At 40.4% G+C, this 27,785-nt stretch overlaps 1 protein-coding gene across 6 annotated transcripts in view; it reads left to right on the top strand.

Annotated features, from left to right (window-relative positions):
• The window catches only part of RFX3 (regulatory factor X3), a 220,961-nt gene that overhangs the window by 21,529 nt on the left and 171,647 nt on the right, over positions 1-27,785 (top strand). For 2 of the 6 annotated variants that reach the window (XM_061629136.1, XM_061629126.1), the window contains exon 1: positions 1,708-1,729. The exons of 3 other annotated variants lie outside the window; for them this stretch is intronic. The gene's annotated coding sequence lies outside the window, so the exon portion shown is untranslated. Of the gene's footprint in view, positions 1-1,702; positions 1,730-27,785 lie in introns of those variants that run through there. One more of the 6 variants, XM_061629100.1, reaches the window with a different exon arrangement.

Raw genomic sequence — 27,785 nt, 5'->3', positions numbered from 1 at the left:
AAATACCCAAGATAGAACAGTGACTGCAAAAAAGGCAAATGCTATTTTAGGCCATATTAACAGAAGTATAGTTTCCAAATCACATGAAATAGTGGTTCCTCTCTATTCTGCACTGGTTATGCCTCATCTTGAGTACTGTGTCCAGTTCTGGACAGACAAACTGGAATGGGTTCAGAGGAAGGCAGTGAGGATGATAAGGGGACTGGAAACAAAGCCCTATGAGGAGAGGCTGAAAAAGCTGGACATGTTTAGCCTGGAGAAGAGAAGACTGAGGGGAGATATGATAGCACTCATCAAGTACTTGAAAGGTTGTCACACAGAGGAGGGCCAGGATCTCTTCTTGACTGTCCCAGAGTGCAGGACACGGAATAGTGGGCTCAAGTTGCAGGAAGCCAGATTTCGGCTGAACGTGTGGAAAAGCTTCCTAATTGTACAACAATGGAAGGGAGGTGTTGGGCTCTTCAACACCGGAGGCATTCAAGAGGCAGCTGGACAGCCACCTGTTGGGTATGCTTTAATTTGGATTCCTGCATTGAGCAGGGGGTTGGACTCAATGGCCTTACGGGTCCTTTCCAACTCTACTCTTCTATGCTTTAATGAGATGTAAAGGGGGCTGGTTCCTTCGGTGAATCTGGTCCAGGGACTAAAGTCTCTGGGGATTCTGGTTTGGTGGGCTCTAGCTTAGGGGGCTCCTGACTGAAAGGCTCCAACTCCAGCTCACTGTTAGAGCCTATGTCTGAGTTTAGTACTTCCATTGGTCTTCCTGATCCAGCTGGTGATTTTCCCTCTATATCAGAGTCCTAGATCTTGCTCAGGATGGAGGTCATGATGTGCATCGTCTGAAAAGGTGACATCATGTTTCATAATACTTGAGTTCTTTTCCTTTAAGGCTGTATGTATTTACTTTTTGACTTGTTCCCTTAGTAGGGATGAAATAAGCATTACAAGCCCACTTTCAAATGTTTAATGTGCACCACAGAATTACTGATTTTTGGATGAACAGATTTTCAGTTGTACATAACAGCAGTTGTAATAAATAGTGTTTTAATAATCAAGATGCTATTGAGACTTAATCTCTTTATTCAAAGACAGATGCTTCTTTGTTGGCTTAAATCTAATTAAACAACCAAGGCCTGAACTAGAAAATACATTATACAGAGCCATCATTTTAGTTACATTCAAAACTATTTAAACGGCTTCTGTCTGGTTTAAGAGGTTTTGTGGAAGATAAGGTACTTTGAAATAATGCATTTTGTGTAATAGAGTTACCAGCCATGCTGAATAGCTTAAATGCACAGGGAAACCTGAAATGATCCGCTCCTTATGCTGCTCTTTACCAGAAATTTCTCCCTATTCCTAGCTTTAGGAGACTCCAGACTAACTGATCAAAATGTTACAATTGGGCTTAATTTACAATTGTGGGTATCTGCCAAGGAAACTAAACAGAATATTTCAGGTAGTTGCCATTTATAGCAATTATGAGGAACCCTTAAGTTAAAGGATATCAAATGATGAATATTAACATGAATACCTTTGTTTAAGGGAAATATCTTTTTTTAAAAAAAAATCTAAGTGCCCTTACATGGAATTAAGCTGTATTGAAATCAAGAACAGTTTAGTTTTCTGCTCTTTTAACAATTCTTGGAAAGAATCCACAAGAATCTCAATATGTGTTTGCTTTTTTAGGGAGGAGTGGAAATATAATAACATAGAAGGCTTTTTGTGAAAGGTACGTGTAATGGAAAAAAAGGAAATAATTGTTCTGATAGGTTGTAGTTTTTCATCAATAATACGGCGTTGGCTCCTTGCAGTGAACAGGACAAGCTGAGGCTTGCATATGTTGATTACCTTTTAAGGTGTTACAGATGATTAAGGAAGTAAAGAAAACTAGCAGCCTTTGTGGAACAACCTGGTTAAATCAAAATGAATGATTTAGAAAACCAAATTGGATTTTTGTTTAATGTTTAAAGCACCTTTAAAAAATAAAGAAAGAAAGAAAGAAAGAAAGAGAAAGAAAGAGAAAGAAAGAAAGAAAGAGAAAGAAAGAAAGAAAGAAAGAAAGAAAGAAAGAAAGAAAGAAAGAAAGAAAGAAAGAAAGAAAGAAAGAAAGGCTTAGCAATATTGTATAAGTTAGGTAGAACTGTGGTATGACTTCTTGAGCATCTGATCTCTGCTTATGACATACTGTTTCTGGATAAGTTGAGATGATAGAACTGGCGAATGGATGCTTGCCTTCGAGTTAGATGCTGGGCCAGCTGTTCTTTTGATCCCTTTCATATCCATGAAAATAAAGATGCAATTTAAGATCTGTAGATTTTCCAGATACTTTGTTTTCAAATTATTTCAAACTGTTTTGTCATCTTGTTTGATTCTGTTTGATTCCTTTTGGATAGATAGTTTGAGTTCAGAAAACTTGATTTAGAAGATGAAAATAAATTGCATTAATTCATCTGACAAGAGATATGAATAATAGTAAAAAGTCAGTCTTGTGTAGATACAGTAGAGTGCCCATATGGCACATGTTGGTGGACATGAAAAGTTACTTACTCTAAAATGCTAGCCTTGCTATTGAGTGTACATAGCTAACTTGCTCATGGCAAGGTTATTCCCTTAGGGATATGCCTGCATTGTTAAACTGATCCCTTTGGATTTGTCTTTACTTTGAAATTTAAAAAAAGCAGTATGATAAACAGTGGCATGATGAAATGTTAGTTAGACATTGCATCTTACTAACTGTACTTTCTCCTATGTTGGGCATCTGTATTATTAATATTAATAATACCTGCCCTTTTCTAAATATTGCCCTTATATCGCACATAGCAATCTGCCTAATAGATATGGGGTAATTATATTTGTTTCATTGAAGGTGTAATTGTAAGCCTGCTAAAATGGAAATATATTAAGTTTTGAGCACATCACCAATGGACTCATTGGGATTCCCAGATCCTGGACTTGAAATTAATATGCCTAATTCCATGATGGGAGTGTTTTGTAATCCTGGAAGTGATGGAGCCATCTAAATGTCAGAAGGAAGGGAATTCCAAAGAGAAGAAGTTGATAGAGGAAAAGGCAAAGAAGAGAGAAAGAATAACAAAGAATGAGATGGTGGGTTTAGCAGATGGTGTGTGTGTGTAAAAGTGAAAAATAAGATAGAGCAATATAAAGCAATATAACACTTGCAGACAAAAGGGGAGGCTCAAATGAGAAGGAAACCAATTGGTAGGGAAAAAGAAGACAGGTGTGATTAAAATGAAGCAGAAGAACAAACAGAGCAGAAGTGCAAATGCTAGAATAAAGTTTTATTTATTAAAATATTTATATAGCACCCCTTGTCCTATCTGAATTTCACAGTGGTGTACCACAAACATTACTGAAAGTTACTAAAAATGGGTAGCGAATAAGGACATTACAAGAGTAATGTTTTCATAGAGAGGCTGGAAGAGAGTGCAGCTTGGAGAGGTTAAGAGTTAAAAATGACAAGAGTTGGCAGTTGCCCGAATAAAAGGAGAATTCATAACACCATGATTATGTACCTGAGAATAATAGATCAAATCAGAGCCAAGCAACAAAGGAAAAAGGTGGAGTAATACAAGAAAGAGCACAAGCAATAACCTAGGTTTTAAGACACTTTTTAAACCAGAGAAGCATGCATTCACTCGCCATTATTATCAGTGATGTGTGTGTTCTTGCATATATCTGGTTCTGGAGAAGAATAGCAGCATAACCTCTTCCCATCGATGGATTGGGTCAATATGCAGCTCATTAAGCTTGAACAGCAGCTCTTCAGCCAATGTGGGAAGATGCTTTTGAAACAGAGGGGAGCTTAAAAATTGGTTTTTGATTTTGAACATGGAGGCTAGTAATTTGGAGTTTAAAAATGGTTTAAAAATCCCAAAGGTATGCAAAAGCTCTTGGGTGTGCCTAGCTTAGCTCTTTGGATTCTTGCCAACATTTAGAATATTTATAAAGGCTGATGTAGAAAAAAAATTCTCTATGTTGTGCATGCAAAGAGTATATTGATTAGGTTCAAAGTTTTCAATTGGATAAGGTTTCAGTGTTAGATAGTGGTTTAAAGTGGTCAGGATGCTTGAAAGCGTTCAACCTACCACCTGTGATCTTGACCCTTTCTCTTCTTGGCTTGTGAGATCAGTAAAGGGGCAGAGTTGACTGGATTGGTCCAGGGAGTGACTAATGCCTCCCTCCTTGTAGTGGGAGATTGTACTTGCCACATTAAAAGCACAATGGTGTGTTCCCTCCTCAAGAAGCTTTCGCTAGACCTGGAAGTGTGCAACAACTACTGCCCAGTAAATAAATCCCCATTTTGGCAAGGTGCCTGAGAAGGTGGTGGCCATTTAGCTTCAAATGAACATGGAGGTATGTTACTGTGGTAGTTCTGCTTCTACCTGTAAGACCGGTTCCAGAGAGTAGGAGTGGAAAGTATCTTTTCGGATCCATGGCAGCAATCCTATGGAGTCCCACAAGGTGTGATTCTGTCTCCCATGATTAATGACATCTATAGAAAGCTGTTGTGAGTGGTCATCAGGAGATTTGGGGTAAGGTGCCATCAGTATGCAGATGACACTTAGCTCTATTTCTCTTTATAATCTGAATCGAGTGAAGCCATGTAGGTGCTGGATTGGTGTCCAAAGTCAGTAATGGATTGAATAAGAGCTAATAAAGCTGAAGCTGAATATTGGACAAAGTGAAATTGCTATGGATCAATAGTTCTTGGTGGCCTGTTCTAGATGGGGTTGCACTCCCTCTGAAGGATTAGGTCTGTAGTCTAGGGATACACTTTTACCTTTTCACCAGGTGGCCTCAGCAGTCCTTTTTTCCAGGTATGATTTGATAGCTACAGTCATTCCTGGACATGGGTAGCTTGTTAACCTTCTAATAACCTCCTGCTTAGACTACTGCAGTTTGCTCTGTACGGGCTACCCTTGAAGGCTGTGTAGAGACATGAATTGGTGCAGGAAGGAACAGGCAGATTGTTAATGAGCATGTCTGCATGGGCCCATATAGCACTGGCCTTTAAATATCTGTACTGGTCACCAATTTGGCACTGAGCCTAGTTCAGGGTGTCAGTTTTGACATGTAAAGCCCTAAACAGCCTGGGATCTAGTTATCTGAAAGAGTGTCTCTCTCCATAAAGTCCTTCCTGGGCTTTAAGGTGCTTTAGGGAGGCCTTTGTGGTAATACTAACATTAACTAAGGTCAGGAAATTCATGAGCCACCAGAGGGCATTCTCAGCAATGTACTCCTGTTAGGGAACACTCTCTTTCCTGAAGTCCAGCTGCTGCCTACTCTGGCTATTTTCCAATGCCAGCTGAAGACGGTTCTTTCTTGATGCCTTTGAATAGGCTTTTGCATATTTGAAGATGATAAGACAGATGAATGTGTTAATGATATGCTTTAATTGTATTTTATTCTTATACTAGCTTTTATATGACTGTGATCTGCCCCAAGATCACTTGAGGGATAGAATATAAATTTTATAAATAAATAATAAATAATGCTTCTAGACACAGCCTGGCAGATCCCAGAGACTACTGTTGTGTCAGCTTGTTACATTGTCAAAACGTACCCTTGCAACATGCAGCATGTTTCTCTCCTACAAACTGCACACAAGTGCATTTCCACTTAAAACAGAATTATTTGCCTGGATAAGCCATGCAAGATGAGACTTCCTTGGTTTACTACTAAAATGCTTAGGCTTAGGCTTCTCCATGTAATTGCACAATAATAGAAAGCTTTGAGCTTATGGAATATAAGCAAATACATTGGTATCTCTATTTGTTTCTCAGATTCGATAGTGCTATATTCTGAAAACTTTTATCTTAAATCCCAGTGTTTTTTAATCCTTTTTTCAATAGTCATGACACTCATTCAACTTTTTCCCCTATTTTCATTTTGGGTAAGATTGTTGTATCTTTGAAATATCTGTGTTCAATTCTATAAGTGGCCCACTTAATTTACTTTCTGATACCTAGTTGATGATTAGATATTGCTGGTTCATAAGCATAATTTTAATGTATCTGTGGAAATAATATAAATCTCTAGGAACATAAAATCAATCGTTGTAGCTTCACATTAACTTATCTTTCTAATGTGACTTGTCCTTGATTAATAGTGGTATTCTATCTTTTATATGTAACCAGTGATAGGTAGCACAACAATATTATTTGATGTGATGTGCTGCATATGAAGCTTCAGCTAATTCAACCGAAATCAGCTTTCATCTTTTTTGCAGCATGGTGTTGATTCATATTTAGGCCACTATTGCCCCAAAATCCTTTTCAGAAGTGCTGGAACATTGTCAGTATTTCTCCATTTTGTATTTATATATTTGCATTTGCTTTCCAATGTGAAATATTTAACATGTGGTGTTAATTTTGTTTTGTGGCTTACAGCCCAGTGATCCAATGTTGTTAAAGCTGTTTTTGAATTATAATAATATCCTTACAGTGTTTGCAATTCTTCCCATTTTTGAGTCTTCTGAAAATTTAATGAGTGTTCTCCAAATCTTTATCTGAGTAATTAATGAAGATGTTGAACAGCACTGGACCTAGGACAGATCCCTGTGAATTGAAGCATTACTTTTTACTTCCTCCCAGCTTGACACTGATCCATTAATTACTCCTCTTGGGCACTGCAGCTTTTCAGCCAGCTGTGTGCCCATCTTATGATAGCACTTTTTAATTACTTTTCTCCAGCATACTTAGGTGACTATCATGTGGAACTGTCAGATGCCTGTTGAAATCAAGACATTTTTAAAATCCACTGCATTTTCTGATAATCTGTCAAATCAGCTGTTACAGAGGAGGAAATTGGATTGATTTAGAATTATTCTTTACAAGTCAGTAAAGGATGCTAATAATCAGTTTTGTTTGGCATATTTACAATAGTATGAAAAATATTTTTTTCCTAATGAAGTTGCAGATCTAGATAATTATTTTTCTTTGGGACATCCTTCACCTAAAACTGACTGAGACACAACTAGCCAACAAGAGAGATTCTTGTTTCCTCTGAGTGCCTCCCAGTGCAAGGCGAGATGCTGATCCTTTTCCTCAGAGAATTTATTTTACTTACCTTGGTTAATTCTGACATAGTGAGCTCAGCTAGTGGTGAGTGAACAATTCCGTCCTTCGGGGGGGGGGAGTAAGAAAAAGAAAAGGATGTGTCAGCCTTTCACTTCACCCTGGGCTGGGAGACAGTCCAAAAGATGTTAAATAGGCATGAAGTTGATTCTGCCCCACACATGAGTCACAGAGTAGTTCCCTTAAATGACACTGGACTGAGGTGTTAGAAGCACTAAGAATTTTTCTTGCCACTTCTCAGTGTGTCCAAGCCTGGTGAGAGGCTAACATCTCCCTCAAGTCCTCTGTATGTGCTGGAGGATTTATATGATGCGCTGAATTTGCTTCTGACTTAATACATGGTCATAATTTATGAAAGTCCTTTTCTCTCTCTCCCCTCCACCCCATGTATAAATTCAATAACTTAGGGAACTTTATCTAATTTTACTGTTTCAGCTCCTGTATAATTCCAAAGTCATCAGACTTACTCATTTAAAATTCACAACTGAAATTTATGAATAATAATGTATATATAATATATTTTAACCTATAATCTATAATTGAGCATATTGGTTGATAATGGGTTTTTAGAGGCTTTATTATGTGCTTGTTTTAATCCCAAGCTTTCTATCTGTCTATACCAGACTGCATATTTTCTGTATAGTGTAAAACATCCCAGGTGGCTTTATTCTCCTTATGCCAGGAGTTCTGAGATTGAACTAGGAACATCAAGGTCTGAGGTTGGCACCTAGCCAAATGCAACGGAAGCTTGAAGTGGTATAATTGAATATGGTAATGATTAGTAGAAAAAATAGATGATGCTTTTTTACAGTTGCTTTTTAGAGAATAGCACTCCTTAAAAGTCCAAGAATTTGAATCTATGTGTAAGTGGTCTTCAGTGTTTCTATCTTAATGTAATGCCTTTTTAAGGTTACAAAATGTATCCATGGCTTTATATAACTATATTAACTTCTCATCAAGCCCATACAGTGGACAGTATTTCCCAAGTCCTTTAAAAAGATTTTTTCTTTATTAAGAAAGCTTTTGAAAGCTTAGTTAGAATTCATTGGGGTTGAATACTTCCCAGTAGTAGTCCTGTTTCAATCATTTTTGTTTTTTAAGATTGCATTTACTCTTCTTTTTGAAGAGTGCTGGCTATGCAAGAAGCAGTTTAAGGTCTTTGGACATACTGTTTAGAACTGTAGACAGAGGCCTACAGGTTTATTAATGCTTCCTAGCCTGAACGCACAACATACCCTTTTAGGTTGCACAGCAACTGATGCCTAGCAACAATAATAGATTGAATTTCCAAGAGTGACCATGCCAGATGTAATAATAAAGCAAGAGTACAAATAGTTGTCATGGTTTTCTTTTTGCAATAAACTTGTCTCAGCTCAGAGATCTTCCATCATTTCCAAAAACACCCAGTATCCTGGTAAAAGTACTTAATAGTTTTGGTAGCAAATGCTAAGAGAGTAAGTTAAAAATCATGGTGGGCATTTTTGTTTTAAAGTGCAGCAACAGAAAAGGTAACAGGAAAAACAAATGAAGGCTAAATGGATTATCAAGTATGGAAAATGTGCGATATTTGCCTGAACTCTAAATCATTGCTTATTTCAGAAATGAATTCAAACCTGGATGTGGTAAAGACAGAGAAACATAAAGTAAGAAAAGAAGTATGGAATGAATATGTACCATTAAGCTGTAGAATATAAGCCAATTATTAACAGGTTTAGAGAAAAGTTTCCCTAGGCCAGGTGTTGTGATAAGCCTGATACTGATTTGATCAAGCATCATGTTGTTGTTTTAATCTATGAACAATCAGTATCTTATTAGCCATTGTTTGTTTAGTCCCTTTTTTATTCATTGGTTTCTCCAGCAGTTCATTCCATTTTTCATTTTTAAATAAGACTTTGGAAATGCATACTTTGCTAAAGCTTTTATGAATGAATGAATGAATGAATCATTTATTATGGTCACAGACTAAAAGATTAAAATCAGTATAAAAAGCCACAACAATTAAAATACATATAAAACACAACTGTTGAAACTTACTACAAACCAGGTAAATACAAATTAAGTAGTAAGCTTTTTAAAATTAATATATTAAGAAGTGCAAGAAAAGTGAATAATTGAAACCCCCAGAATCACATAATGAGGAGAGAGTTTGATAGCTATTAATTGCACATTCATCTGGAGACAGTGGCTATGAATAAGTTGCCGGTGGCGGCTAGACAAATTTAGTTCAGTGTCATAAGTCTGTCATACTGTTCTCCTGTCAAGTCTGCTGTGTGGAAAGTGCATGTGCGTGGGTAGGCTGCTGGTGAGATGGGAGGCTGAGAATGGCAAAAATGATAGAAACTTGGGTATGTCTGTCCATAGTTACAGTTTCTGACATGCCTAGTTATGCTGAGGATTGAATCATAGCTTTTGACAGCCATAAACAGTAAATACACATTCATACACCATTTGCTCAATTTTTGGGCTGTCATTTTAGAAAAAAATAGAATCATAGAGTTGGAAGGGGCCTTGTAGGCCATTGAGTCCAACCCCCTGCTCACAGCAGGAAATCCACAGCTAGAGCATCTCCCGCAGATAGCTGTCCAGCCTCTGCTTGAAGACATCCAGCGAAGGGGATCCCACTACCTCCCTAGGCAGTCGGTTCCATTGCTGAACTGCCCTTACTGTCAAGAAATTCCTTCTAATGTCCAGTCTGAATCTACGCTCCTGCAACTTAAAACCATTAGACCTAGTCCTACCCTCTGGGGCAGCAGTGAACAAATCTGTACCCTCCTCTATGTGACCTTCAGGTACTTAAAGAGTGCAATTATGTCACCCCTCAGCCTTCTCTTCACCAGACTGAACATGCCAAGTTCCTTCAACCTTTCCTCATAAGACTTGTTCTCCATACCAGCTATCATCCTCGTCGCCCTCTTCTGAACCCGCTCTAACTTGTCTATATCTTTTTTAAAATGAGGCACCCAGAACTGAACGCAGTATTCCAGATGAGGCCTGACTAATGCAGAATATAGTGGGACTATTACTTCCCTCGACCTGGAAACTATAGCTCTGTTTATGCAGCCCAAAACCGCGTTTGCCTTTTTTGCCGCAGCATCACACTGCTGGGTCATGTTCAACTTGCGATCCACTACAATTCCAAGGTCCTTCTCACACGCACTACTGCTAAGCCGGGTATTTCCCATCTTGTACCCATGCACTTTGTATTTGTGGCCTAAATGCAGAATCCTGCATTTGTCTTTATTGAATGTCATTTTATTAATTTCAGCCCAATTTTCTAGTCTATCCAGGTCCCTTTGGATTTTATTCCTGTCTTCCATTGTGTTAGCTATCCCTCCCCGTTTCGTATCATCCGCAAACTTCATAAGGCTTCCCTCCACTCCATCATTTAAGTCATTGATAAAAATGTTGAAGAGTATCGGCCCCAGGACAGAACCCTGTGGCACTCCAGTCAAGACCTGGATAGTCCGCATTTGACTAGTTTGCTAATCAAAAGGTCGTGGGGGACTTTGTCAAACGCCTTGCTGAAATCTAGATAGATGACATCTACAGCATTTCCACCATCTACTAAGCTAGTGACCCAATCAAAAAAAGAGATGAGATTAGTTTGACAGGATTTTTTCTTGATAAACCCATGCTGGCTCCTTCTAATCACAGCATTGTCATCTAGATAGTTGCCAATGGACTCTTTTATTATCCGTTCTAATATCTTTCCCGGTATTGAAGTCAAACTGACCGGCCTGTAATTCCCCGGATCTTCTTTTTTACCCTTTTTAAAGAAAGGGATGACGTTTGCCCGTCTCCAGTCCTCCGGCACCTCTCCCGTTCTCCATGATTTCTCAAAGATGATGGCAAGAGGTTCTGAGAGTACATCCGCAAGTTCCTTCAATACTCTGGGATGCAGTTCATCAGGCCCTGGAGATTTGAACTCATTTAGGTTAACTAGGTATTTCCTGACTATCTCCTTATCAATCTCGAACTGCAATCCTGACCCCTTACTGAGAGTGCTACTGATGTACAGTGGTAGTTCTAAAGACCAGCAATTACTGTACAGAGCAGGTGATATTTGTGCCCAATTACATATTGTTGAAAGGACTTCCTTATTAAAATGATACAACTTTAATTAGTTGATAGTTGTCCTAGCAGTATAAACAGAAAAGCTTAATTTAATAATAATTTAAACCACACGGTAAATGTCAAATGGGAATTAAAGGATGCAGTCTGCTTACAAATATATTTTACAGAGCTTGGGTATCTTCCACCATTAAACCATGCTCCTCCCACAGTTGTTTTGGCATGTGGCATAGAAAGAGTTGAGTAAAGAGACTTGAAACCTTACAGAATTTGTATCTATTATGAGGAACTGATCAATTTATTGAAATCATAGTCACTCAATGAAATGAGGCTGTATGGTATGTACTTTTTTTCTGAGTTCTTTGTTTCAATTATACAAATATAAGAGCAGCTGGGAATTGATATTTACTGTTCTCCCAAATACTGTAGGGATTTAATACTATAAAACTAGGTCTGTAGTGGGCAACTTTGTTTTTTAAGATAACTTCTGAAAAGTTAGATGTCAGCTTTATACCTTGATTGTGCACACTAGCAAACTTCTGAAAATATGAGTGTGCTGTATATTTAAGGATTACGATGAACATGCTTATAGAGGGGCTTAACTTTCTTGTGAACTTTTGGGTGAAGCTGAAAATATTGTCCAGTTATGTTCTGATACTCCTTTGGTGCCCTGACACTTGCCTTCTTCCCTTTCCACGTATACTACTACTTCTTCTCATTATAACTTGTTTCTTTGCATTGTCTACTAGTATCATTCCGTTAGAAGTAAACACTGGATGCAATACATCTTTTGGTTTCTAATTTCCTTCTATTTTGTGTATATGTATAAAATCCTTTGTTGCTTCCTGTTGTAGTTGTTGTGGTTGCTCATAGCTCACCCATTTTTTCCTCTCCCAATATATATTGCTGCTTTTCCCATTTCTTCCTCTTTACCATTTTACTTCTCTACAGTTTCTACTTTTCTTGCCTGTTCTCTTTCTATAGAGCTCAGGATGCAATGGTAAAGAGCATGAGTTAAGAAATCTGTGTTGAAATCTCATCTTCTCATTGGGTGACATCATACAATCCTTGAGCCACACTCCATATTTGGGATGATAATAATGAAGGCCTACCTTTTAGTGAGTTCTTGTAAAGGTTACTGAGGGTGTAGAGATTCTGATGGTGCCTGGAGTAGGTAATAGACTGGATGAGGACCAATACATTTAAGCTCATTCCAGAGATAATAGAAGAACTGTTGGAGTGTGGCTTGTCTGACTTGGAAACTGCTGTTTTGCCCTCTCTTATAGCATTGCGTTTCCACAAAAGGATTGGGTTCACATCTTACAGGTTTTGCATTTGGTCCTGTCTTTGGAAGCTCAAATTGCTACCATGGCAGCTTTCATCAGTTATGGCTGGTATTTTCTCCAAGGCAAGGATAGCCTAGCCACAGTTATCTATGCCCTGGTAGCATAACTTAAAGGGCTGTCTCTTCCTTAAGGCTCAGGTACCAGAAAGGCTACCTTTACCTGCACAGGCCTGCCTTGATTTAAAGATCCTTCTAGAAGGCCTCTCTCTGAGTTCTCCCTGCCATCTGGTAGATGGTGACTGGGGAAGGGTTTTCTCAATTGTGGCATCTTGTTGTTCATTTAATTAAATTTATGTGGCTGCCTATTGGCTGCTTACAAAACAGTATTAAAAAATAAAGCATACAGTAATTAAAATAAACAAAAAGCAACAAAAATAAAACTATTTTTCCTTGTAACAGAGACAGCATAAACAGCTTAGATTAAAACCACACTAAACCACAAAAGCCCAAGGTTAGTTTTAAAACACAATGTAAAAGCCTGGTTGACTATAAAGGTCTTTTCCTTGTGCCAAAAAGACATTAATAAAGACGTCAGGTAATGCTTTTTGGAAGAGGCTGTTCCATAACTGGAGTGCCGTCACCAAAAAGGCATGAAGCTTTTTCAGGATTTCCAGAAAGTGCTACATAAATACTAATTGTTATAATTATATTCTTGGAACCAGCTCTTTCTACTCTTTCCTTGCATTGATTCATTTCCTGAAAGTGCAATGTATTGTCTATTCAGAAATGTCAGTTCAGAAGTAAGTCTCATTGTTTTTATGGGACTTACTCCCAGGTAAGTATATGCTAGATTGTGTCCTCAGTGTTTTGCCAGTGATAAGAACTATGGGATGTATCCTTTGTAGTGCAAGTACAAGGATGCTTGCGCGTGGGGAATTCTATGCCTCTCCCCCTGCACCTCTGAAAGAATCTTCAGAAGACTTGGGTGACCATCAGGAAAGGCGTAAGGTCTAGGATTACAGTGTGAGAGGGGAAATGGGGGAAACCAGGCAGAGGCAGCTTGTGTGAACAGAGTTCCCATTTGTAAACAGTTGTCATGATCTTGTGGTCCAATTCCTCATCTTTGGGGGGCAAGGCCAGGGATTTGGAAGTACAATTGGAGTGCGGGATTTGCCTTCAAAATTAGATTCAGACACCCCCACTGCTGCAGACGTTCTAGCACAGGAAGAGTCAATTTCACCAGCACCCCTCTGGCCTGAGAAAGTTGTGCTGCTGTCCTTGGACTCCAATCCAAAAGCCCTAATAGAGCCCCAATCTCCCCTGAAAAGAATTTTAACTGAAGAGGCCTTGCTAACCTTAGGGAGAACAAGACACCTAGATTGAGATGCAGCCCTATTTGGCCCTCCAGATGTTGTTGGGCCATAACTCACGTCATCTCTGTCTATTGGCCATACTGGGGCTGATGGGAGTTGGAGTTCAGCAACATCTGGAAGCTCACAGGTGAGCCATCCCTGTTTTAAAGCTTAGTGTGGCTTTGCTAGTTGTTGAAGTAACATTTGCGTCTGCTTGTATGATTTTCCAGCAGGGATGGGGAACCTCCAGCCTGTGGGTCAAGCTTGGCGTGCCAGGCTTCCCCATTTGGCTACTTATGCCATTTTGGGCAAGCCACACCCACTCATCCTACACCTGATGTGAAACATGACATCAGGTGTGGGGAAGATAAGGATGGAGTTTGACTGAAAGGCTTTGCAGGTGCAACTTCCAAAGCACCCAGCGTCTGAAACTTTGTGCAAAGCAGGATTATACTCCATGCACAATCAGATATGTTGGGAGGTCAATCCTGCTTATTCTGGGTGAGGAAGAAAGCTCCCTACAGGACAGACTTTCCTGTCCATTGGCTAATATGGAGAGAGGTCAATTCCACTTGATTCAGAGGCATGAGAGAGCTCCCTGGAAGAAATGCTCTCATTTACCCCAACCTGCTCAGTTTGGCTGCACTTTGAAGTCCCAGGCTGGGATTTCAAAATCTCTCGCAAGTAGCAGGGTGCTACTAAAAGGAAGTTCTTTCTGTTCATTTTAGCAGCTGGGAGACCAGGGTTCAAATACCCACACAGCCATGAAGCTCAGTGGGTGACCTTGGGCCAGTCACTGCCTCTCAGCCTCAGAGGAAGGCAATGGTAAACCCCTCTGAATACCGCTTACCATGAAAACCCTATTCATAGGGTTGCCCATAAGTCGGAATCGACTTGAAGGCAGTCCATTTCATTTTAAATGCAAATCCCTTTTAGCAGTACCTTGCTGCCTGTGAGGTGCTTTGAAGCCCTGAAGTTGGCACTTTACAGCACCAAAAGCACCTGATGTCATTTGTGATGGCAGGTAATTGACAGATCGGTGGCCCCACCCACTTGTCATATTTAGCCCATGAGGCAGATCTGGCCTGTGGAGCAAACAAGGTTCTCCATGCCTGAGCTACAAATGGAGCTGTCCAAGGTGATTTCTACTTTGCTTGGACTTTGCCTTACTAGAACCTGATTTTTTTGCTTGGCTGGAACCTAAATTTGGAGTTTGTTAAGTTCCCTTGCTGGAACCCAAACTCATGCTTAGAGCATACCCCTCCCTCAGAATCTAATCCCATCTGGGTGAGACTCCTGCCTGAGACAGAACAACCATCCCAGGCCAAGGAGAGGCTTTTGGGGTGAGGCAGGTCTCCAAACGGTGGGAAATTCTTCTTGTGCTCATGCTGCATTCGCTGCAACTTGAGAAACCCTCGTTTGGGATTTTTTTCATTTAACAGAAGTTCTTAGTTAGGATAAATTGTATGTTTCCTGATTTGCCTGGAATGGTGAGCCTGCTCTCAGAGAGTGAGTGAACAGGGAGCCCTAGCAGGAGTTTGGTAGGGGAGTTTGGCAGGGGAGGTCCCTACCAAAATTGTTTTCCTGTAGCATTCAAGAGAGTCCAGTGGGACTCTCCTGTTAAGCCTCAAGGAGGGCAGGACAAAACACAAGCTATTCCAGGAAAGGACACTCCCATGGTGGTTACCTGCAAAGGTGTGTGCAGTGTTTGCTTGCTTGCTTGAGAACAACATGGCATACACATGCAACAAGTGCAAGCTTGTGGTACTGTAGGAAGAAAAATGAGAGGCCAGGAGCAGCGGATGGTGTACTCAAGAATATAAGAGATGAAGAGTTCTTAGACAGAATGCTGGAACAAAAACAGCAAAGAAGTATAGGAGATGGAGGAAAAGCAGCAAGTTCAAGCAGAAGAGGAGCATGTTGAGGAGAGGAACAATGAAGTGGAGGAGACTCTGTGGCAAAGGGTGACAGGAGCAGAAGAGCTAGAAGACACATAGTGGGATTATGGAACCATTTTCAGGCACTTGATGATGAGACTGGAGGACAGCCTAAAGAGGAAGAATTACAGTAGACCCTGCGGGACAGTGAGTGAGAGGCTGAAGCTCAGTCAAGCAGAGGCAATGAAACCACACCCTGCAATAACAAGAAAAGAAGAGTAGTAGACTCCCTACTGTTTGGGATTGAAACCCAAGTATTCCGAGAAGACCCTTGGACTTGCCAGGTATGCTGTCCCTCTGGGAGATGGATTAGAGATGTGACTGAAGGGTTGCCAGCACTCATAAATCTCACTGACATGTATCCCTTTCTTCTCATCTATGTGCAAACAAATGATACTGCCAAGCTGAGCTGCGAAGCAATCACATCAGACTTCAAAGCTCTGGGAAGGAAACTGAAGGACTTTTGGGGCCCAGATAGTTTTCTCAACCATCCTTCTAGTACTTAGAAGAGTAGAAAGGCAAAGAAAAATATTCCAGGTGAATGACTGGCTACAAAGGTGGTGCCAACATGAGAGATTTGGATTCTGGGACCACGAGCTACACTTCTTGGAAGATGGACTGCTAGGAAGTAATGGGTTGTACCCACAAAACCTGCGAAGAACGTGTTTGGTCACAACATGTAGAACGTCATCAGGAGGGCTTTAAACTGAATTCTAATGGTGAGGAGATATGTAAACATGGAGGTAACAATTGATAAAGGCTTATGCACAGTAACGAAGTGAGAGAGCAGCTCTAGTGGGACCCAATAGTAGTCTTCATAAAAATGTAGGAAGGAAACCAGACCATAAATCACATGGTCTTTCCATACTCCCAGTGTATGGGAAACAAGAACAGGACGAACTTGAACTCTTAATATAAGAGGGTAAATACGGCTTGCTAGGTATAACTGAAACTTGCTGGGATGACTCCCATAACTGGGATACAGCAGGATATAACTTGTTCAAAAATAACAGAAGGAATAGAAAGAGAGGTGAAGTCACATTATGTTAATATCTGCACAGAAATACAGGAGGATGAGTTTGGTAGCCCCACCGAGAGTATCTGGATTAAAATAAATAGGGCAAGGAATAAAAGGAGCATGGTGGTTGGACCACCCAATCAAGGAGAAGACGAGGATGAAACTTTAGAAAAACAAATTGCCAATGTAGTATGTAATAGTAATGGGGGACTTCAATTACCCTGGTATCTGTTGGGAGACAAATTCTGCCAAACACAGCCCCTCCAATAAATTCCTGACCTGTGCTGCTGCTGTCTCTTACAGAAAGTGGAGGAAGGAACTTAGATCAGCTTTCCTTGATTTGATTCTTACCAATAGAGATGACTTAATGGATGAAGTGGAAGTTACAGAAATTCTGGGGGAAAGTGACCATGCTATACTTGAGTTCCTGATCAGGAAGGGAGCAAAAGATGACAGTATTTATTTTATTTATTTAACAACATTTATATACTGCTTGAATGTAAAGACCTCTAAGCGACTTACAAAATTGCTGCTTTATTGATAACTGTATCAATAAAACAGTTAAAAATGAGTAATTAAGAACATATTTAAAACAATTAAAACAGCTACTAACTGAAATGATTTACATGACTGATGCTGGGTCCTGTTCTGAACACTACTCGTTAAAGGAGATATAGGGCACTTCCAGACTCTTGCCATTTTCCGGTAGGATTCAATCACACGCCGGCAAATTCAGGTTGCATAATTAAAGCTTGTTTTTCACTCTTGTGCAGCTAACCTGTTTCCCCAAAAATGTACATTTTGCATAAGAAAAGTGATGGGGAAATGTGCTTGAAAGTATGGGATAACTCTTACTTGATGCAATGTCGTATAACCTCCCCATCGCTACACTTCTTCGCCATGTCTGGAGTCGTGCAGACCTTGAGCTGCTGTCTACTGTCGGCAGACCCTGCATTCAGCCGTGGAAGAGGGGAGAACCACCCACTGCAGCCGCAGCTGCCCCACAAGGGCACAGAGTAACCATATGTGTACCCTGGACTTCAGGAAAGCCAATTTTAATAAACTCAGAACAATGACAAGTAAGATCTCATGGCAAGCAACACTAATGAGAAAATGAGTTCACGATGGGTAGGAGTTTCTAGAAAAGGAAATTCTAAGGGCACAATTGCAAACAACTCCAACAAGGAAAATAGGTTGAAAACAGCAGAAGAAACCAGTGCAGCTTCACAAAAAGCTTAGAGATAACCTGAAAACAAAGAAGGACACACATAGGAAGTAGAAGGAAGGCCAGGCCACAAAGGAAGAATACAGACAAGTAACACAGAATTGCAGTGATAGGGTCTGGAAGGCTAAAGCCGAGAATGAGTTGAGGTTAGCAAGGGATGCTAAAAGCAACAAAAAAGCTTTATTCAGGTATATCCATAATAAAAGACAGAGAAAAGAAATGATAGTACAGCTACTCAGTGAGGATGGCAAAATGATAACAGATGACAAAAACGGAAGTGCTCAATTCCTACTTTGGCTTAGTCATCTCCCCCAAGAGAGTCTATGATCCTCCTGGCAAATGTAAAGTACAAGTTGAAGGGGCAAGATTGCAGCTTGAGATTGATAGTCAAAGAATACCTGATTACTTGGAATAAGTTCAGCTGTCCAGGGTGAACTGCATCCTAGACTAATGAAAGAACCATCTGAAGAACACTTGGAACCACTATCTGTTATCTCTGCAAAATCATGGAGGATGGGTGAAGTGCAGGATGACTGGAGGAAGAATTATGTTGTCCCTATCTTCAAAAAGTGCAAAAAGAAGGAACCTGGGAACAGACCAGTCAACCTCACATAGATCCCTGGAAAAATTCTGGAGCAGATTATAAAGTGGTCCATCTGTAAGCACCTTGAAAATATTGTGGTGATTGCTTAGAAGCCAACATGGATTTATCAATAAATCCTGCCAGACTAATCTTATCTCACTGTTTGATCGGGTAACCTCCCTGATAGACTGTGGAAATACTGTGGACATACATATCTCGACTTCAGCAATACTTTTGACAAAGTGCCCCATGATAATCTGATTAGGAAGCTAGCTAAATGTGGGCTGGATGGAACAACTGTCAGGTGGATCCGTAGTTGGCTACAGGATCGTACTTATCAATGGTTCCTTCTCAAAGTGGGGGAAAGTAATGAGCGGGGTACAACAGAGCTCAGTCCTGGGCCCAGTGCTCTTCCAACAGTTTTATTAATGACTTGGATGAGGAAGTACAGGGAATGCTTGTCAGATTTGCAGACAATACAAAATTGGGAGGGATAGCTTATACCATGGAAGACAGAAACAAAATTCAAAGTGATCTTGTTAGGCTGGAGCATTGGGCTGAAAACATCAGAATGAAATTTAACAGGGATAAGTGCAAAGTTCTACACCTAGGAAAAAGAAACCAAATGCACAGTTATAAGATGAGGGATACTTGGCTCAGCAATACTACATGTGAGATGGATCTTGGGATTGTTGATTGCAAGCTGAATATGAGTCAACAGTGTGATGTGGCTGCAAAAAATGCAAATGCTATTTTAGGCTGTATTAACAGAAATATAGTTTCCAAATTGCACAAAGTACTAGTTCCCCTCTGTTGGGCACTGGTTAGACCATATCTTGAGTACTGCATCCTGTTCTGGACATCTCAGTTTTAGAAGGATTCAGATGAACTGCAACAGGTTCAGAGGAGGGCAACAAGGATAACCAGGGGACTGGAAACCAAGCCCTATGAGGAGAGACTGAAAGAACTAGGAATGGTTAGCCTTGAGAAGAGAAGACTAAGGAGAGATACAACAGCACTCTTCAAATAACGGAAAGTTTGTCACTCAGAGGAGGGCTAGGATCTCTTCTCGATCATCCCAGAGTGCAGGACATGGAATAACGGGCTCAAGTTACAGGAAGCCAGTTTTCAGCTGAACATGTGGAAAAGCTTCCTAACTGTTAGAGCAATACAACAGTGGAACCAATTACCTAGCGAAGTGGTGGGCTCTCCAGCACTGGAGGCATTCAAGAGGCAGCTGGACAGCCTTCTGTCAACTTTGCTTTAACTTGGATTCCCATATTGGGCAAAGAGTGGGACTCAGTGGCCTTATAGGCTCCTTCCAACTCTACTATTCTATGAGAGCCAGTGTGGTGTAGTGGTTAGAGTGTTGGACTACAACCTGGGAGACCAGGGTTCGAATCCCCACATAGCCATGAAACTCACTGGGTGACCTTGGGCCAGTCACTGCCTCTCAGGCTCAGAGGAAGGCAATGGTAAACCCCCTCTGAATACCGCTTACCATGAGAACCCTATTCATAGGGTCACCATAAGTCGGGATCGACTTGAAGGCAGTCAGTTTCCATTTTCATGAATGGTTACAACAACTGGGCTTTGTAGTTTAGAAAAATGCAGGTAAGGGAGAATGTGATAGAAGTTTATACAATTGGTCAACACTAATTTTATTGCCAATTATGTTTGATTGATTTTAGGGTAACTTTGTGTCGCTGATTCCGAATATGGCATTGGTTTTGCTAGATTGGCTCTAATGTTTGAGATAATGGATGCCCCCATTGAAAAACATAACAAATTCAAAAAATTTAATGGTCAGGCATAGCCTACCCACAAATGACATGGAAACTGTCTCAAATCATACAAAAGTAAACACATGAAATATCTAATGGCGTTGTATTCAGTACAATAACATTAAAACAAAGTAAGCTGATTCAGATAATCACAATTAATGCATAGAAAAACGCTGTGTGTACGATTTTCTTTTATATGGGGCATCAGGACAATCATGTTGGAGGCTCCAGCAGTAGTCTGCCATCATGTGTCTGTCCCATCTGCCTTGAACCTTTCCTCCATCACCTTTATATTCTGATGGAACCTCTCCCCTTGTTCCTCACTAAAATCACCAAGATTATCCGGAAATCTGTCTAAGCGGCTATGGAGATAGTGTACCTTTATGCTCATATTAGTACCCAAATGTTTAAAGTTAGCGAGCATGTTTTGCACCAATTCTTCATAATTGTCTGCTTTGTGGTTACCCAAGAAGTTCTTGACAGCTGCTTTTAGTTTTTCCATAGTCAATCCAAGGAACGATCTACAAATGTATTTGAAGCAATCACCATCTTTGTCCAAGGCCTTAACAAATTGCTTCATCAGTCCAAGCTTGATATGGAGTGGTGGGAGAATGAGTTTTTCTCTGTCAACCAATGGCTTGTTAATGATGTTCGCTGCACCTACAGTCATGTGTTCCCTTGAAGGCCGTCACTTTTTTCCAATGATCTCGCTTTGCCCTACTATCCCACAAGCAGATGAAACAAGGGTACTTCGTGTATCCACTTTGCTGCCCAAGCAAGAAGTTCACCAACTTTAGATCAACACAAATAGACCACTGGTGCTCATGATAGCAGAGCTTCTGCAAGACCATTTTGATATTTTCATATTCTTCTTTAAGTTTTGTGGAGTGAGCAATTGGAAGAGATGCATAGCGGTTGCCATTGTGCAATAAAACACATTTCAAGCTTCTGGTGGAGCTGTCTATAAAAAGCCGCCAATCTTCTGGTCGATATTCCGGTAGTCCCATTTGGAGAAGAAGTCCAGGAATGTTATTGCAGTATACAAGTTCTTCATCTTGGCTGAAGTATGGAAGAAGTCCCTCCTCTCTTGTCCGATAAGCTGTTATGTTAGCTTCCGGCTGTAGACAGTTCTTTTCCATTAGCCTGGATGCTAAAAGTTCAGATGCTTGCTTTGACAGACTGAGGTCTCGTATCAGATCATTGAGTTCTTTTTGGGAGAACTGCTCAGGTGTTGAAAAGCTTTCTTCATATCCACTTCCAGGGCTACCACCTGTGCTACACTCCACGTCCAGCATTTCTTCAACATCTGACAATGGAAGGTCAGGCAGTGAGGTAAACACTGGTATGGGAACGTCTTCGCTGTGTGGCACAGGTCGCCTTGCTGAGTCCAAATCAGGATACTCCCACTTATGTTTCTTGTAGCAATTGAAGCCTTTCACATTCACAACACAAAAATAACAATCATCGTGATGGTTTTGCGGCTCCACACCATAGGCACACCAAAGTTTAAATGTTTCCTTTCTCCATTTTTCCACTGTCGTAGGCACTCTACACAGGTTTTGCAAACCTTATGGGGAGCCCAAGACTTATCTTGATCTCCAAGCTTCACTCCAAAATAAGCAAGATATGCTTGTTTTACAAAGTCAATTATGTTTTTTCTTTGTTTTTGCAGAGTGTATTCGCCACAAATGTATCAGAATGCATTAGGATTGTTTAAGCAGCCTCTTCGTGACGAACTCATATTCCTCTTCAAAAAAATAGTATCAATATGATATTATATGCAATGGATAAACTTGCAAAACAATGTTCAAGAGTAAAAAGACAGACCAGACCCTGCTGCATATGTCAGCAGCTACAGGTCGTATTGGGGTACAATCGTCATTTGAGGGGTATCCATTATCTCAAAAACTAGAGCCAATTCGGCAAAACTAATGTCATTTTTGGATTTAGCACCCCCAAAATACCCTAAAGTCATTCAAACATCCTTGGGAACTAAAATTTTTGTTGTTGTTGTTGGGCTGTGGCATGGTGCGGGAAAAGTAGAGTTTGTTACTTCCTATCAGTACTAGGATATGAGATCATCCAATGAAGCTGAATATTGCAAGTTTGAAAACAAAGAAGAGGAAGTATTTTTTCATACAGCACATAGTTTGCTACCACAAAATGATGTGATGACCACCAGATAGCTTTAAAGGGGGCTTAAACAAATTCATGAAGGATAAGGCCATCAAAGACTTCTAGACAGGATGGCTGTACTCTTCCTTCAGGATCAGAGGCAGCATGCTTCTGAATACCTGTTGCTGGGAAATGACAGCAACAGTGGACCATTGTCCTCATGTCCTGCTTGTGGCTTCTTGTGGGCATTGGGTTGACTATTGTGGGAAACATGATGCTGGACTCGATCAGCCTTTGTTCTAATCCAGCAAAGCTCTTCATATGTTCTTATGACTGCAGCCTGTCTGCCATCTCCTCCAGCACTCCATGTTAAGACCAAATACAGCCACCAAATGTGATTGCAACTTTAAGCCTTTGCTGCTCCCTCCCCTTGCTTTCCTTAACATCCAGTGTGATGATTTGCTCTGGAAAACAGAAGAGCTTGCTTGGTAATTTGCAGCCTTTTTGTTGGTCCAAATAAAAATACTGCTTGACTGTGAATTTTACATTATGGTTGCAAGTCATGGGGTAATTTCCAAACTTTCTACTGAAGCTATAAGCATGAGTCACCCACCATTTTCTGGGTCTTGTCCGAAAAAGATGGGGGAGCATGCATGTATGCTCTGTGGCGAAAAGCAAATTCTCTAATTCATAGTCAGAATGTGCATCTAGCTGTAGAAGACTATAGTAATGTTCCTCCTTCCATTGCACAAGACCTACAGTGGTGACAGTGGTCGAAGAGTTACTGATGTTTCCTTCTTGCCATTTTAGTAGAGTATTCAAGTGGAGTAAAGTAAGTTATGCTTCATAGCCCTTAGACTGTAGGCTTATAGTATCAACACAACTGCATGCTGATTGGCTACCGCAGTGTGACCTCATAATTTCATTACACAGCATTGGTTTTAGTTATAAGTAGATAGCAGAAGTCTTTCTGGATAAAAGGGGGCAAATCTGCCAAAAAAGGGGAAACTGGAGAAGAGACAGGAAGCAGCCAGTTACCAGTATAAGTACAATAGGCTTTTTGAGGAACATGTAGTACACCTCCTGCAAAGTCATAATCCATTATTAATCTTCAGTGTATGATGTTCCTAGTTTTCTTATGCCGAGCACATGTTCAGTTTTGAAATACTTGTTCATAAAAAAATGGTTTACCATTGGGCTGAACTGTATCTGATGATATTGTCTCCTGTATTCTGGTTTCCTGTGTTTTATGGGTGTATAGCTAGGAACTACACAGCCACAAGTGTCTGAAGGAAGAAATACCTAACTAGTATATTATTGTTTTCAAGTTGGGCATACTGTTATTCCCTAACTCTGCTTACAGTTTGGACTTACTTCTGGCCCGCAGATTCATTCTGTTATGAGTAAGCAAGAACCATAGCTAAGGTGGTACCATCGCTTCTAGCTAGAGTAGTGAAATGTTTAATTTTGTATTAATGCTTGAAATGACATCAGCTTTTCTATGCAACTTGCACATTGACTTGAAATAATGAATTGGAGCAGAGCATGAAGATGCTACAGCACAAATATAGCTGAGCCTACAATTCTGTGGTGTACAAAGCAGTTCATACAATAATTTCAAATCAATCATATTCCTTTTTATTTAGTCATGCTATAAAATTAATGGTCCAAGTTTAATTTTCTTTCCGTTTATCTATTTGAAGGTGGTACTATATTTGTGATGGTTAATGACAGTAGTTTGGGTACAAACTTTTTTTCTTCCAGGGAAGTGGAATTTTATTAAAAGTTTTGTTTTAAATCTGTCTACTGGCACGTTCCTGCAGAAAGCCAGCACAGAAAACATAACTCAAAGGAATAAACTTTATATATCCAACTTGCAAAATCCTTTATTATATAGCCATGAGAGTGATCTTGCCCCATACTCTGACCTTCATCTTCTGCAGTTTAAAACTTAAAAAAATGCCTGGCTGATTTTTAATTAATTTAAGAAATTTTGGCTGGAAGCCTATGATAATGTGGGGCATGCTCAGTAAGAACCAACTGTCAGTGTTCTAAAAGCCTCACAGCTGCTGGACTTGGCTAATCAGGGGGCCACACCCACACCAGACTTGATTTCACTTGAGACAGTCATGGCTTCCTTCAGAGAATCCTGGGAAGTGTAGTTTGTGAAGGGTGCTGAGAGGAGATTACTATTCCACTAACAGAGCTTCAGTGGCCAGAGTGGTTTAACAGTCAGCCACTCTGATTGAAGGTCTGTGAGGGGAACAAGGCGTCTCCTAGCAACTCTCAGGACCCTTCACTAACTACACTTCCCAGGATTCTTTGAGAGAAGCCATGACTGTCCAAAGTGAACTAAAGGCCTGGTGTGGATGTGGCCAGGGACAGCTTTGGTTTAAATTTGGGTGGGAGGCTACACGTGCCTGCTGTAGAATAAAAAGGTGGGGGAAACCCTGAAAAGCAATGATACTGTTCACAATGTTTTCCTTTTTCTCTCTGCTGTTTTTTTGGCGCCTTTTGAAGACTCTTCCTCTTTTAACAAGCCTTTTAAGTTGAGACCTATCCCAGTCTGTGTCTGTGTTAGAATTACTTTTAATATGTTTTCTTTAATAATGTTTTTAACCCTTTTTAAAAAAAAGATGTTTTAAAAGCTTTTTTTAAAATGTTGTTAACGTTGTTTTGTTTTAATGTATTTTAAGGTCTTTGTATGATGTTTTAAAGTGTTTTTATCGTTTCTGTTTGCCGCCCTGGGCTACTGCTGGAAGGATGGGATATAAATCAAATAATAAATAAATAAAGGAAAGGGGCTTCCCTTCTGCCCAGTACCCACTCACCCAATCTTCTCCTGCTCCCCTCCCTGCCCCTCCCCCAGGTCAGTGTTGGACTACAACCTGGGAGACCAGGGTTTGAATCCCCACACAGCCATGAAACTCATTGGGTGACCTTGGGCCAGTCACTGCCTCTCAGCCTCAGAGGAATGCAATGGTAAAACCACCTCTGAATACCGTTTACCATGAAAACCCTATTCATAGGGTCAACATAAGTCAGGATTGACTTGAAGGCAGTCCATTTCCATTTTCAAACATGATTGCACAGAAATAAATCCCACTGAACTCAAAAAGTATGCAAATAATCAAACCTATCCTCCCTTCTCCTCCCTCCTATTTCCTCCATCTTGACTCTTCCCTCCCCCTTCCCATTCCCTCCTCCTCCTTCCCCCTCCTCCCCTTCCTCCTCCCCATGGTCAGTTTTACCTATCTTAAGCATGATTGCATGGAAGTGAATACCATTGAACTCTATAAGCCTGCAAATGATCAAACCTGCCTTCCCCTCCCCCTTCCTTTGCCTGCTCCAATATGGTCCTTCCCCCTCCCCCTCCTCCTCTCCCATGGTCAGTTTTTTCTATCCTAACCATGATTGCATAGGAGTAAATCCCATTGAACTCAATAAACATGCAAATAATCAGACCTGCTTTTCCCCGTCCTTCCCCTCTCTTCTACCTTCTTACCCCCCTCCCCTCTTCCTTCCTCCTCCGCTGCCCACGCCAGCCCTCCCTCCCTCCCCCCTTGGTCAGTTTCACCTATCCTAAGCATGATTGCAGGGGAGTAAATCCCACTGAACTCAATAAGCATGCAAATGATCAATCCATTCTCAGCAAACTTGGACAGGATCCCATTTCTTACCTCCCGGATTAAAAAGCAGTGAAATTCACTAATAGGCAAAAAACCTTGCGGCACATGTTACCAAATTCTTCCAAGCTACACAGCAAGTGGATTGGACTGTGAAAGACCAACCCAAATTGTGTTTGCATTCTGACCAATTTGTAGGGCAGTCCAATATCTCAGAGAGGAGGTCAGGTCTCCTGCTACCCTGGTGCATTCACTATAGCTGCCCAATTTCCCTGCTTTTTAAAGTTTGATAGAAATATCTGTGGGCTATAGGTACATTCTTAAACCGCAAGGTTTTTTGCCTATTAGTGAATTAATTATCCCAAATCATTCTTTATTGCTGGAAGACAACTGGAGTGAAACCCAACAGAGATATGGAAAAATAGCGGAGTAGGAGAATCTACTGACTTCCTTTCTAGTTTTTTTAGGGGAAAGAAAAAAAATATTGTGCCACAGATGCTATCATTGCATACTTGCTTACAAGTCAATAGGCGGTCATATTTTGAATAAATCAATTGTTCTCTTATATTGGTTTGATATTCAAAGCATTCTCTGCACTTTATATTTTCTTCATTTTTAATTTCTTCCATACTAACTGCGTGCCTAACCTATTATTATTATGTCTTAGCTAATGAGCTTCTAATTGAAATGTTATCAACTAGGGGAATGAAATGAACTGGGAAGTCAAGATTTTGATAGCTGTGTTTACTTTTGGTTAAAAGCTGGGTTTTTGTTAACTTGTTTTTACATATATGGCTCCAGTGAAAATACTAAGAAAAAGTAAAAAGACGTGTTAGACTATGAGAAATACGATGCAGGATTTTAAATAAGTTTTTTAAAAGTTACAAAGGTAAGAACTAACTTTGAGAAAAAGCAGTATGCCCTGGGCTCATGATAAACAATTGGTTAACCTCTGCAGCCTTTCCCAACCAGTGTGCCTCCAGATGTTGTTGGACCACAACTCCCATATTTCCTGACCATTGGCAATGCTGGCTGAGGCTGATGGGAGTTGTGGTCCAACAACATCTGGAGGCACACTGGTTGGGAAAGGCTGCTCTAGAGGAAGGAAGGTTTGTTGAGAGTAATGAGCATAAGCTCAGTTGACAAATACTGAAGAAGCATGAAGCCACTTCTAAAATTCATCAGCACAGTATAGCACCATTCTCAAAATTATGCTAATTGACTGTACAGAGGTATTATATTTACTTCTTATAAAGTAGGATGTCAGTTTATGTGGTCTAAATATGGGGTAGGGACAGGATAGAATAAAAATAAGAGGTGGAACAGGCCACCCCCAGCCAAATGTTCAAGGCGAGGGTTGTGTATGTGTGACTTCCTAATTTTGCTGACGAATATCCTCAGCAGTAATGGGAAATATGCAGGCTTTAGCCCTGGAGCATTTGTATTTTGCTCAGTTTCCTCTGAGCCAATAGCAGGAACCAGCAGATTGGATAACTTGTGGGGATCTTCCTTTCCATTGGTTCCTACCTCCAAAATTCCTTCATCCTCTGGTGGTCACATTAGAGGCAAAGAGAAGCTATCTTCCTTTGCCTCCAAAGTGGCTGCAGCGAAAAGTGAGTTAAAAAACTTGCATGTTTTTAGTGCATTGTCTCAAGACCAGTCATTCCCACAATAGTTGTTCTGGACATGTGA

The sequence above is a fragment of the Rhineura floridana genome, chromosome 1, assembly GCF_030035675.1.
Source record: "Rhineura floridana isolate rRhiFlo1 chromosome 1, rRhiFlo1.hap2, whole genome shotgun sequence".
NCBI classification, from domain to species: domain Eukaryota; kingdom Metazoa; phylum Chordata; class Lepidosauria; order Squamata; family Rhineuridae; genus Rhineura; species Rhineura floridana.
The sequence above is the reverse complement of the archived record's forward strand: the minus strand, read 5'-3'. Positions and strand labels throughout refer to the sequence as shown.